The sequence below is a fragment of the Pseudophryne corroboree genome, chromosome 6 (assembly GCF_028390025.1).
Source record: "Pseudophryne corroboree isolate aPseCor3 chromosome 6, aPseCor3.hap2, whole genome shotgun sequence".
Lineage (NCBI taxonomy): Eukaryota > Metazoa > Chordata > Amphibia > Anura > Myobatrachidae > Pseudophryne > Pseudophryne corroboree.
The window spans coordinates 696,466,252-696,479,027 of NC_086449.1; the positions used below are offsets into that span (position 1 = coordinate 696,466,252).

Consider the following 12,776-nt stretch of genomic DNA (forward strand, 5'->3'; position numbering starts at 1 on the left):
ATAGAACAATGCTGCATGCAGACCATTATATGCATCATTCCTGTGCATGCAATATGGTACCATATGTGGCTGAGCTATATTCATCTCTGCATCAGGCCCTACTGTATATCCCTTTTCTCTGACGTCCTAGTGGATACTGGGGAACTGAACTTTAGTACCATGGGGTATTGATCGGGTCCACTGGAGCCTGGCACTTTAAAAACCTTTAGTGTGTGTATGTGTGTGCTGGCTTCTCCCCTCTATGCCCCTCCTACCAGACTTAGTTTGGAAAAATGTGCCCAAGGAGCCGGGTGCATTTCTTTGTAGCTCCAGGGAGTTTCCTTTATTTCTCTAACGTCCTAAGTGGATGCTGGGGACTCCGTCAGGACCATGGGGAATAGCGGCTCCGCAGGAGACAGGGCACAAAAATAAAGCTTTAGGATTAGGTGGTGTGTACTGGCTCCTCCCCCTATGACCCTCCTCCAAGCCTCCGTTAGGTTTTTGTGCCCGTCCGAGCAGGGTGCAATCTAGGTGGCTCTCCTAAAGAGCTGCTTAGAAAAAGTTTTTAGGTTTTTTATTTTCAGTGAGTCCTGCTGGCAACAGGCTCACTGCATCGAGGGACTTAGGGGAGAGAATTTCAACTCACTTGCGTGCAGGATGGATTGGATTCTTAGGCTACTGGACACCATTAGCTCCAGAGGGAGTCGGAACACAGGTCTCACCCTGGGGTTCGTCCCGGAGCCGCGCCGCCGACCCCCCTTACAGATGCTGAAGATTGAAGGTCCGGAAACAGGCGGCAGAAGGCTCTTCAGTCTTCATGAAGGTAGCGCACAGCACTGCAGCTGTGCGCCATTGTTGTCACACACTTCACACCAAGCGGTCACGGAGGGTGCAGGGCGCTGCTGGGGGCGCCCTGGGCAGCAATATTTAATACCTTTATGGCAAAAGAATACATCACATATAGCCATTGAGGCTATATGTATGTATTTAACCCATGCCAGATATCTAAAACTCCGGGAGAAAAGCCCGCCGAAATAGGGGGCGGGGCTTATTCTCCTCAGCACACAGCGCCATTTTCCTGCTCAGCTCCGCTGTGAGGAAGGCTCCCAGGACTCTCCCCTGCACTGCACTACAGAAACAGGGTAAAACAGAGAGGGGGGGCATTTTTTGGCGATATTTTGATATATTTAAGCTGCTATAAGGAACAACACTTATATAAGGGTGTTCCCATATATATTATAGCGCTTGGGTGTGTGCTGGCAAACTCTCCCTCTGTCTCCCCAAAGGGCTAGTGGGGTCCTGTCTTCGATAAGAGCATTCCCTGTGTGTCTGCTGTGTGTCGGTACGTGTGTGTCGACATGTATGAGGACGATGTTGGTGTGGAGGCAGAGCAATTGCCGATAATGGTGATGTCACCCCCCAGGGAGTCGACACCGGAATGGATGGCTTTGTTTATGGAATTACGTGATAATGTCAGCACATTACAAAAATCAGTTGACGACATGAGACGGCCGGCAAACCAGTTAGTACCTGCCCAGGCGTCTCAGACACCGTCAGGGGCTGTAAAGCGCCCTTTACCTCAGTCGGTCGACACAGACCCAGACACAGACACTGAATCTAGTGTCGACGGTGATGAAACAAACGTATTTTCAAGTAGGGCCACACGTTATATGATCACGGCAATGAAGGAGGCTTTGCATATCTCTGATACTGCAAGTACCACAAAAAGGGGTATTATGTGGGGGGTGAAAGAACTACCTGTAGTTTTTCCTGAATCAGAGGAATTAAATGATGTATGTGATGAAGCGTGGGTTAACCCAGATAGAAAAGTGCTAATTTCAAAAAAGTTATTAGCATTATACCCTTTCCCGCCAGAGGTTAGGGCGCGCTGGGAAACACCCCCTAGGGTGGATAAGGCGCTCACACGCTTATCAAAACAAGTGGCGTTACCGTCTCCTGATACGGCCGCCCTCAGGGATCCAGCTGATAGGAGACTGGAAACTACCCTAAAAAGTATATACACACATACTGGTGTTATACTGCGACCAGCCACGATGTCCATATCTGCCAGAAGGAGTTTATGGACGCGACAGTGGTCAGGTGATGCGGATTCCAAACGACATATGGAAGTATTGCCGTATAAAGGGGAGGAATTATTTGGCGTCGGTCTATCGGATCTGGTGGCCACGGCAACTGCCGGAAAATCCACCTTTTTACCTCAGACCCCCTCCCAACAGAAAAAGACACCGTCTTTTCAGCCGCAGTCCTTTCGGTCCTATAAGAACAAGCGGACAAAAGGACAGTCATATCTGCCTCGGGGCAGAGGAAGGGGTAAGAGAGGGCAGCAAGCAGCCCCTGCCCAGGAACAGAAGCCCTCTCAGGGTTCTGCAAAGCCCTCAGCATGACGCTGGGGCCTTACAAGCGGACTCAGGAGCAGTGGGGGGTCGACTCAAGAATTTCAGCGCACAGTGGGCTTGCTCACAGGTGGACCCCTGGATCCTGCAGGTAGTATCTCAGGGTTACAGGTTGGAATTCGAGAAGTCTCCCCCTCGCAGGTTCCTAAAGTCTGCTTTGCCAACGTCTCCCTCAGACAGAGCGACGGTATTGGAAGCCATTCACAAGCTGTTTTCTCAGCAGGTGATAGTCAAGGTACCCCTCCTACAACAGGGAAAGGGGTATTACTCCACGCTATTTGTGGTACCGAAGCCGGACGGCTCGGTAAGACCTATTCTAAATCTGAAATCTTTGAACCTGTACATACAAAAATTCAAGTTCAAGATGGAGTCACTCAGAGCAGTGATAGCGAATCTGGAAGAAGGGGACTTTATGGTGTCCCTGGACATAAAGGATGCTTACCTGCATGTCCCAATTTGCCCTTCACATCAAGGGTACCTCAGGTTCGTGGTGCAAAACTGTCATTATCAGTTTCAGACGCTGCCGTTTGGATTGTCCACGGCACCTCTGGTCTTTACCAAGGTAATGGCCGAAATGATGATTCTTCTGCGAAGAAGAGGCGTATTAATTATCCCTTACTTGGACGATCTCCTGATAAGGGCAAGGTCCAGAGAACAGCTGGAGGACGGAGTAGCACTAACCCGACTAGTGCTGCAACAACACGGGTGGATTCTGAATTTTCCAAAATCTCAGTTGACCCCGACGACACGTCTGCTGTTCCTGGGAATGATTCTGGACACGGTTCAGAAAAAGGTGTTGCTTCCGGAGGAGAAAGCCAGGGAGTTATCCGAACTTGTCAGGAACCTCCTAAAACCAGGGAAAGTGTCTGTGCATCAATGCACAAGAGTCCTGGGAAAGATGGTGGCTTCTTACGAAGCGATTCCATTCGGCAGATTCCACGCACGAACTTTTCAGTGGGATCTGCTGGACAAATGGTCCGGATCACATCTGCAGATGCATCAGCGGATAACCTTATCGCCACGGACAAGGGTGTCTCTTCTGTGGTGTTTGCAGAGTGCTCATCTGTTAGAGGGCCGCAGATTCGGCATACAGGACTGGGTCCTGGTGACCACGGATGCCAGTCTGAGAGGCTGGGGAGCGGTCACACAGGGAAGAAACTTCCAGGGAGTATGGTCAAGCCTGGAGATGTCTCTTCACATAAATATACTGGAGCTAAGAGCGATTTACAATGCTCTAAGTCTGGCAAAACCCCTGCTTCAGGGTCAGCCGGTGTTGATCCAGTCGGACAACATCACGGCAGTCGCCCACGTAAACAGACAGGGCGGCACAAGAAGCAGGACAGCAATGGCAGAAGCTGCAAGGATTCTTCGCTGGGCGGAAGATCATGTGATAGCACTGTCAGCAGTATTCATTCCGGGAGTGGACAACTGGGAAGCAGACTTCCTCAGCAGACACGATCTACACCCGGGAGAGTGGGGACTTCATCCAGAAGTCTTCCACATGATTGTGAACCGTTGGGAAAAACCAATGGTGGATATGATGGCGTCCCGCCTCAACAAAAAACTAGACAGGTATTGCGCCAGGTCAAGAGACCCTCAGGCAATAGCTGTGGACGCTCTGGTAACACCGTGGGTGTTCCAGTCAGTGTATGTGTTCCCTCCTCTGCCTCTCATACCAAAAGTACTGAGAATTATACGGCAAAAGGGAGTAAGAACGATACTAGTGGCTCCGGATTGGCCAAGAAGAACTTGGTACCCGGAACTTCAAGAGATGCTCACGGAGGATCCGTGGCCTCTACCTCTAAGACGGGACCTGCTTCAGCAGGGACCGTGTCTATTCCAAGACTTACCGCGGCTGCGTTTGACGGCATGGCGGTTGAACGCCGAATTCTAAGGGAAAAAGGCATTCCGGAAGAGGTCATTCCTACACTGGTAAAAGCCAGGAAGGAGGTGACTGCACAACATTATCACCGCATTTGGAGGAAATATGTTGCGTGGTGTGAGGCCAGGAAGGCCCCCACGGAGGAATTTCAACTGGGTCGATTCCTACATTTCCTGCAAACAGGATTGTCTATGGGCCTCAAATTGGGGTCCATTAAGGTTCAAATTTCGGCCCTGTCGATTTTCTTCCAGAAAGAATTGGCTTCAGTTCCTGAAGTCCAGACTTTTGTAAAAGGAGTACTACATATACAGCCCCCGGTTGTGCCCCCAGTGGCACCGTGGGATCTTAATGTAGTCTTGTATTTTCTCAAATCCCATTGGTTTGAGCCGCTCAAATCGGTGGAGTTGAAGTATCTTACATGGAAAGTAACCATGCTACTGGCCCTGGCTTCAGCCAGGAGAGTATCAGAATTGGCGGCTTTATCATATAAGAGCCCATATCTGATTTTCCATACGGACAGGGCAGAACTGCGGACGCGTCCTCATTTTCTGCCTAAGGTGGTGTCAGCGTTTCACCTGAACCAGCCTATTGTGGTGCCTGCGGCTACTAACGATTTGGAGGATTCCAAGTTGTTGGACGTGGTCCGGGCATTGAAAATATATATTTCAAGAACGGCGGGAGTCAGAAAGTCTGACTCACTGTTTATATTGTATGCACCCAACAAGATGGGTGCTCCTGCTTCTAAGCAGACGATTGCTCGTTGGATTTGTAGCACAATTCAACTTGCACATTCTGTGGCAGGCTTGCCACAACCTAAATCTGTCAAGGCCCATTCCACAAGGAAAGTGGGCTCATCCTGGGCGGCTGCCCGGGGGGTCTCGGCATTACAACTCTGCCGAGCTGCTACTTGGTCAGGGGCAAACACGTTTGCAAAATTCTACAAATTTGATACCCTGGCTGAGGAGGACCTTGAGTTCTCTCATTCGGTGCTGCAGAGTCATCCGCACTCTCCCGCCCGTTTGGGAGCTTTGGTATAATCCCCATGGTCCTGACGGAGTCCCCAGCATCCACTTAGGACGTTAGAGAAAATAAGAATTTACTTACCGATAATTCTATTTCTCATAGTCCGTAGTGGATGCTGGGCGCCCATCCCAAGTGCGGATTGTCTGCAATACTTGTACATAGTTATTGTTACAAACAAATTCGGGTTGTTATTGTTGTGAGCCGTCTGTTCAGAGGCTCCTACGTTTGTCATACTGTTAACTGGGTTCAGATCACAAGTTATACGGTGTGATTGGTGTGGCTGGTATGAGTCTTACCCGGGATTCAATATCCTTCCTTATTGTGTACGCTCGTCCGGGCACAGTATCCTAACTGAGGCTTGGAGGAGGGTCATAGGGGGAGGAGCCAGTACACACCACCTAATCCTAAAGCTTTATTTTTGTGCCCTGTCTCCTGCGGAGCTGCTATTCCCCATGGTCCTGACGGAGTCCCCAGCATCCACTACGGACTACGAGAAATAGAATTATCGGTAAGTAAATTCTTATTTTCTCTGGCTGGGTCCACAGGATTATCCACAGGATAACATTGGGATATGCCGGAGCGACAGCGGAAATTGCACCAACACGGTCACGAGCTTTCTGGCCTCCCAGGATGCATCGGGGCTTCACCATATGGGACTAAATCAGTCAAATCAGTTTTTTGCTTGGTGCGGCAGGAGCCGGACCATGGTCACAGGGCTGCTGTAAATAAAGCAGCCTGAAGCTTTTATTATGTTATTTTTATAGTCTTACTATGGTTTTTTTGAGCGACTTTTCTTAACAGCGTCTTAAACGCATACTGGAAAGAGTCGCTCCAACAACTCCCCACCGGGTCGCAACAACGCTTACCTTCGCGGTATAGTGCTGTCTCGACGGGCGTCTGTGTTGGATGTTCTAGCAGGTCCAGCAGACGTAACCAGGCTGTGGCCGGAGCATGGGGGGAAGGTAAGTCTATGGATTTCCTCTTACTAGGGGGTTCCGGACACAGCTACACTGTATTGGTGGAGACTACAAACAGTGTGTTGATGCGCCGAACATCTCGAGTGCGACAGCGCTATGCTGTAGGGATCATAGGCCCCAGGACTAGGTAGAGGCCGCGATCCTTAGAGTTTAAGTCAACAGGGGGATTCAGACGCTCTCCTGGCCGCCCCTCCTCCGAGTTCATGACCAGTTTCCGCGCGTCTCCCATCCATGAACTAAATGACATCACTTCCGTCTCAGACGCTACCACGAGGGTACTCGGTCGCAGCTTAGACGCTGCGGTTGTGTACACTAGAGATCCCGCCTAGACCGAGTCGCAGGCCTTAGCGTCTGCCTACACGTGGAAGTCGCTGAGCGTCCGTGTCCGTCAGTGAGCGACTGTGTCTTTCATCAGTTATCAGGAGCGGTAGTGTACATCGGTAGCGTCTGAATCCACTCAGCGTATTGTGAGCGTATTTGCTTGGATATGGAAGTGTGGTGAGTCTCCCTGTATCCCGCTCTATGGAGGAAGGGTATACAGTACTAAAAATTCTCTCTACTTATTAGTATGAATTGTTAATTTTAGTACATATTGCATATGAGATCTGTATAATTACTGTGGTTTCTGCATGTTATGTTTGAAAAAAACAGTTAAAAACAGAAGTACAATTTTCCTACGTACTTGTAAGTTGTTATGGGGGTTGTATTCTCATATGACAATGTTTAATGCCTTAACATGTGACTGACTGCTAGTATGTGTGCTGACTTTTCTATGTTGTCAGTCCCGTTCCGACCCTCAATTCAGGTGCACGGTTGTGGTCAGATTGATCTCACTTCTATATATCCATATATAGGTAATTTTCAGTCACAAATTGTGTAGTCCTTAATAGATTATTACCATGTCTGTGAGCGGCAAAAGTGACGAGGAGAATTTATCAGGCACTCCTACATCCATAACATGCTTATCTTGTAAAACAGGGTTAATTAGTATGGACCAATTGGGCACTTATGAGGGGTTGTGTGCGAACTGTTTTGCTTTTCAGCAAAGTAAAAAACAGGAGTTGGTTCAACCACCAACAGAGCCACCATGGAATATGTTCGCAAAGACTTTATCTTCAATAGCGGACAGGTTAACTCCGGTAGCACCACCTCAAGGGTTAGGTTACACTATGAACCCATACATGCAGCTCCCTTCCTATGGCTTGGTTCCAGTAGCCTCTACAAGTAACCAATGGACAGGTAAGACTAAGACAGATGCGTCTATGTGGCAGACTACACAAGATGATACAACAGATGATGATACAGTATATTCAAATACTCCGTATGATGATCAGTCGCAGAGTTTTAGTTCAGAGGATGTAGCTGAACTTATTGATGCTGTGAAGGCTGTTCTCTCTTTGGAAGAGCCAGCCAAGACAGTGTCAAAGTCTAAAGCACCTGTGTTTAAATGAGCAAGAGCAGTTAAAGCTGAATTCCCAGCGTTAGATGAGCTGACGGAAATGATGGAAGAATCTTGGGCGACGCCCAGTAAAAAGTATAAGATTCCGAAAAGATGGAATTCTTATTATCCATTTCCAGCTGCGGATTGTTCGAAAAGAGAAGTTCCTCCAAAAGTAGATGCACATGTGCTGCGACTTGTGCATAAATCAGCTTTGCCACTGTCACCTACCTCACTAAATGATGTCACAGACAGAAGGGTAGATAGCTTCTTGAAAAATATATTTTCTCTCGCAGGAGCAGTGGTAAGACCTGCTATGGCTTCGGCCTGGATAGCAAAGGAAATGGACGAATGGATAGAGGAACTAGAGAATGACCTCTCTTCTCCTAATAGGGAGCAAGAGAATCATTTAAGCCATTTAAGACAGTCTGCCCAATACTTGGAAGAAGCGGCAATTGACATGGGTACAATCGCTTCTAGAGCATCAGCCTTGACGGTAGCCGCTCGTAGAGCAATTTGGCTGCGTACTTGGAAAGCAGATGCAGAATCCAAGAAGGAATTGGGAGTATTACCTTTCATTGGTAATATATTGTTTGGGAAACAATTGTCAGACATTCTAGAATCGGAAGCTGAGTCGAAGAAGGTCAGATTTCCGACTAGTTATAACCCTAAGTCTAGGGGTTCAAAGTTTCGTCCATTTCGATGGCAAGGCAAAGCAAAGGCTAAGGAGGAGTCTAAGCAACCCCAGTTCAAAACCAGGGGTAGGAAGCAGTGGGCTACTAAAAAGCCAGCTTCCAAGCCTGAACAGAAACCATCAGCCTGTAGAGACGTGCCTCCGCCTGGAGGATTCCAGGGTTGGGGGCCGACTCCTTCGTTTTGCACACATATGGCAACAGTCGACAACAGATGCTTGGGTGCAGAAGGTGGTATCTCAGGGGTATGGGTTCCCATTCAGGAGGCAGCCTCCTCTAAGATTTTTTTGCACCAGCCCGTCTCGTATAGAGTCGAAGGCCAATGCCCTGCAAGAGCAGTCCAAAAATTACTGCAGTCAGGTGTGATTGTCCCAGTACCTCCATCACAAAGGGGACAGGGATTTTACTCCAATCTGTTTCTGATCCAGAAGCCAAATGGGTCATTTTGACCAATTCTCAATCTGAAAATGTTAAACAAATACATTTGGATCCCAAGGTTCCACATGGAGACATTACGCTCCATAATGTTGGCTATGGAACCGGGAGATTACATGGTATCTCTGGATGTACAGGATGCTTACTTACATGTGCCTATAGCACTGTCTCATCAGTGTTACCTCAGGTTTGCCATCCTCCAGGAACATTTTCAGTTCCAAGCTTTGCCCTTCGGGCTAGCAACAGCACCCTGGGTGTTTACCAAAATCATGGTGGTTATGGCAGCTTGTCTTCGCAAGCAGGGGATAAGAATATTCCCATACCTCGACGACCTGTTAATCCTAGCACAATCGCAGGAGTTACTTTTGAGCCACCTTCAACAGACAATAGTTTGTTTACAGAGACACGGGTGGCTCATAAATTGGGAAAAGTCGTCTGAGTCCTTCACAGCGGATGGTTCATTTGGGGGCTATATTGGATTCAGACCTACAGGAAGTTCTCTTACCAGAGAAAAAGATGACAGTCAAGGTGCAGGTCATGGCTCAGGAAGCGTTGCACGCCCAGACAATGTCAGTCCATGCAGCAATGCGATTGTTGGGTCTGATGGTATCAACCTTCGACATGGTGGAATATGCGCAATTCCACTCCAGGCCATTGCAGCACCTTATTCTGACCAAATGGAACGGAAATCATCAGACGATAAAAAAGCAGATGATAAAGTTTCCAGTAAATGTGAAAAGGTCTCTAACGTAGTGGCTACAGACAGACCATTTAAACAAGGGGAGACCTTTTTGGATAAAAGAATGGCAAGTCCTGACAACAGATGCCAGTCTGCAAGGCTGGGGTGCAGTACTCGGAAGCCTTTGGTTCCAGGGAAAATGGACCATAAGGGAAAGTCGCCTGCCAATAAATCTGTTGGAATTAAGGGACATTTATATGGCTCTAGTTCAGGCAAAGGACAGTCTGCAAGGAAGACCGGTCCAGATTCGCTCAGACAATGCGACAGCAGTAGCATACCTCAATCGTCAAGGAGGAATTCACAGCAAAAGATTGATGGAGGAAGTAGCTCCCATTCTAAGATGGGCAGAACTTCATCTCCCAGCATTGTCATCAGTGTTTGTCCCAGGTGTACTGAACTGGGAAGCGGATTTTCTCAGTCGACACACCATTCAGGAAACCGTATGGGCATTGCACCCAGAAGTATTTCAGACACTAGTGAACAGATGGGGTCTACCAGAGATAGACCTCATGGCGTCTCGTCTAAACAACAAGGTTCCGAGGTACGGATCGAGAACAAAGGATCCAGGAGCGGTCCTTGTAGACGCACTGTCAGTAGAATGGAAATTTCATCTGGCGTATCTGTTCCCTCCAATATCTCTGTTACCCAGAGTAGTGAGAAAAATAAAGCAAGCAAAGGGAGCAATAATTCTAATAGCTCCAGCTTGGCCAAGAAGGCATTGGTACACAGATCTACTGAGAATGTCCGTGGAAGCACCAATACTGCTCCCTCAATGTCCAGATCTGCTAATGCAGGGTCCTTGTTGTCACAGCCATCTGGATCGTCTGTCTTTGACGGCGTGGCTGTAGAAACCTCTATCTTAGAAGCTAGAGGATTTTCAAAACAAGTTATCCAAACTATGCTTAGAGCAAGAAAGCCTTCTTCAGCTCGTGTGTATCATAGAATATGGCAAGCCTATATTCATTGGTGTACTGAAAAAAGTTTAAATCCAAGAGCTTTTAAAGTATCCAGGATTTTGGATTTCCTTCAAGCAGGATTGGATAAAGGTTTGAAAGTAGCATCCTTGAGAGTTCAAGTATCAGCGTTAACTGTATGGTTTCAGTGAAAGATTGCTGATTTAGAGGATGTACGTACTTTTTTTCAGGGAGTTGTACATATTCAACCTCCATTTGTTCCGCCTGCAGCTCCTTGGGATTTGAATTTAGGCCCTCATTCCGAGTTGTTCGCTCTGTAATTTTCTTCGCATCGCAGCGATTTTTCCGCTAATTGGGCATGCGCAATGTTCGCACTGTGACTGCGCCAAGTAAATTTGCTATGCAGTTAGGTATTTTACTCACGGCATTACAAGGTTTTTTCTTCGTTCTGGTGATCGTAATGTGATTGACAGGAAGTGGGTGTTTCTGGGCGGAAACTGGCCGTTTTATGGGTGTGTGTGAAAAAACGCTGCCGTTTCTGGGAAAAACGCGGGAGTGTCTGAAGAAACGGGGGAGTGTCTGGGCGAACGCTGGGTGTGTTTGTGACGTCAAACCAGGAACGAAACTGACTGAACTGATCGCAGTTGCCGAGTAAGTCTGGAGCTACTCAGAAACTGCTAAGAAGTGTCTATTTGCAATTCTGCTAATCTTTCGTTCGCAATTTTACTATGCTAAGATTCACTCCCAGTAGGCGGCGGCTTAGCGTGTGCAAAGCTGCTAAAAGCAGCTTGCGAGCGAACAACTCGGAATGACCACCTTAGTTCTTAAATTCCTCCAGGGACCTCCGTTTGAACCACTTAAGAGAGCAGATCTTAAATGGTTAACGGCTAAAATACTTTTTCTACTGGCAATGGCGTCAGCCAGAAGTGTGTCAGATTTAGAAGCGTTATCGTGTAAGTCTCCTTTCCTAAGTTTTTTTCCAGACAGAGCAGTTCTCAGAACTAGATCTGGTTATCTTCCAAAGGTGGTTTCAAAGTTTCACCTTAACGAAGAGATTGTAGTCCCAGCCTTTCAGGTATTGGGACTTTCTGCGGGAGAAGCGTCGCTGGACGTAGTCCGAGCTTTAAGAATTAACATAGATCGTACTAGTGCCATCAGGAAAACAGATTCTCTCTTCATCCTCTACGGATTTCATAGAAGAGGATGGCCTGCTAGTAAACAGACGCTCGCAAGATGGCTCCGAATGGTAATATCAGAAGCTTATTCTCATGCAGATCTCCCTACTCCGGCTAATGTCTCTGCTCACTCTACACGTAAGGTAGGTCCTTCATGGGCAGCACAACACGGTGCTTCAGCAGAACAGATTTGTAAGGCAGCCACATGGTCTTCCATAAACACATTCATTAGACATTATGCCATGGATACTTTTGCCTCTCATGACGCAGACTTCGGGCGAAAGGTCCTCCTGTGTGATCAGGAGCGTCCCCACCACTAAAACTGGCTTTGGGAATCCCAATGTTATCCTGTGGATAATCCTGTGGACCCAGCCAGAGAAATAAACGTTATGGTAAGAACTTACCGTTGATAACGTGATTTCTCTTATGTCCACAGGTATCCACAGGGGTCCCACCCTGACGCACCTGATTTGAGGATCTTGACAATCATTAAACCTCTTCCCTCTTGTATGGAAGGGTGTGCATGTGTGTTCTTATCGCCTAAATAGGTTTCTACCTGATGCTCCTGCCTAATCGCTGTGGAAAGAACTGATTTGACTGAGTCAGTGGGCGGGACTATATGGTGAAGCCCCGATGCATCCTGGGAGGCCAGAAAGCTTGTGACCGTGTTGGTGCCATTTCCGCTGTCGCTCCAGCATATCCCAATGTTATCTTGTGGATAGAAATCACGTTATCAACGGTAAGTTCTTACCATAACGTTTATTTCTCTTACGTCCTAGAGCAGTGGTTCTCAAACTCGGTCCTCAGGACCCCACACAGTGCATGTTTTGCAGGTAACCCAGCAGGTTCACAGGTGTATTAATTATTCACTGACACATTTTAAAAGGTCCACAGGTGGAGTTAATTATGTCACTTGCAATTCTGTGAGGAGACCTGGAAAACATGCACGGTGTGGGGTCCTGAGGACAGAGTTTGAGAACCTGTGTCCTAGTGGATACTGGGGTCCATTTAGTACCATGGGGGGTATAGACTGGTCCACTAGGAGCCATGGGCACTTTAAGAACTTGATAGTGTGGGCTGGCTCCTCCCTCTATGCCCCTTCTACCAG

General features: G+C 47.8%; 1 protein-coding gene across 1 annotated transcript in view; it reads left to right on the plus strand.

The window, feature by feature from the left end:
- The window catches only part of LOC134933252 (RUN and FYVE domain-containing protein 1-like), a 180,436-nt gene that overhangs the window by 135,706 nt on the left and 31,954 nt on the right, over positions 1-12,776 (plus strand). The window lies entirely within an intron of this gene.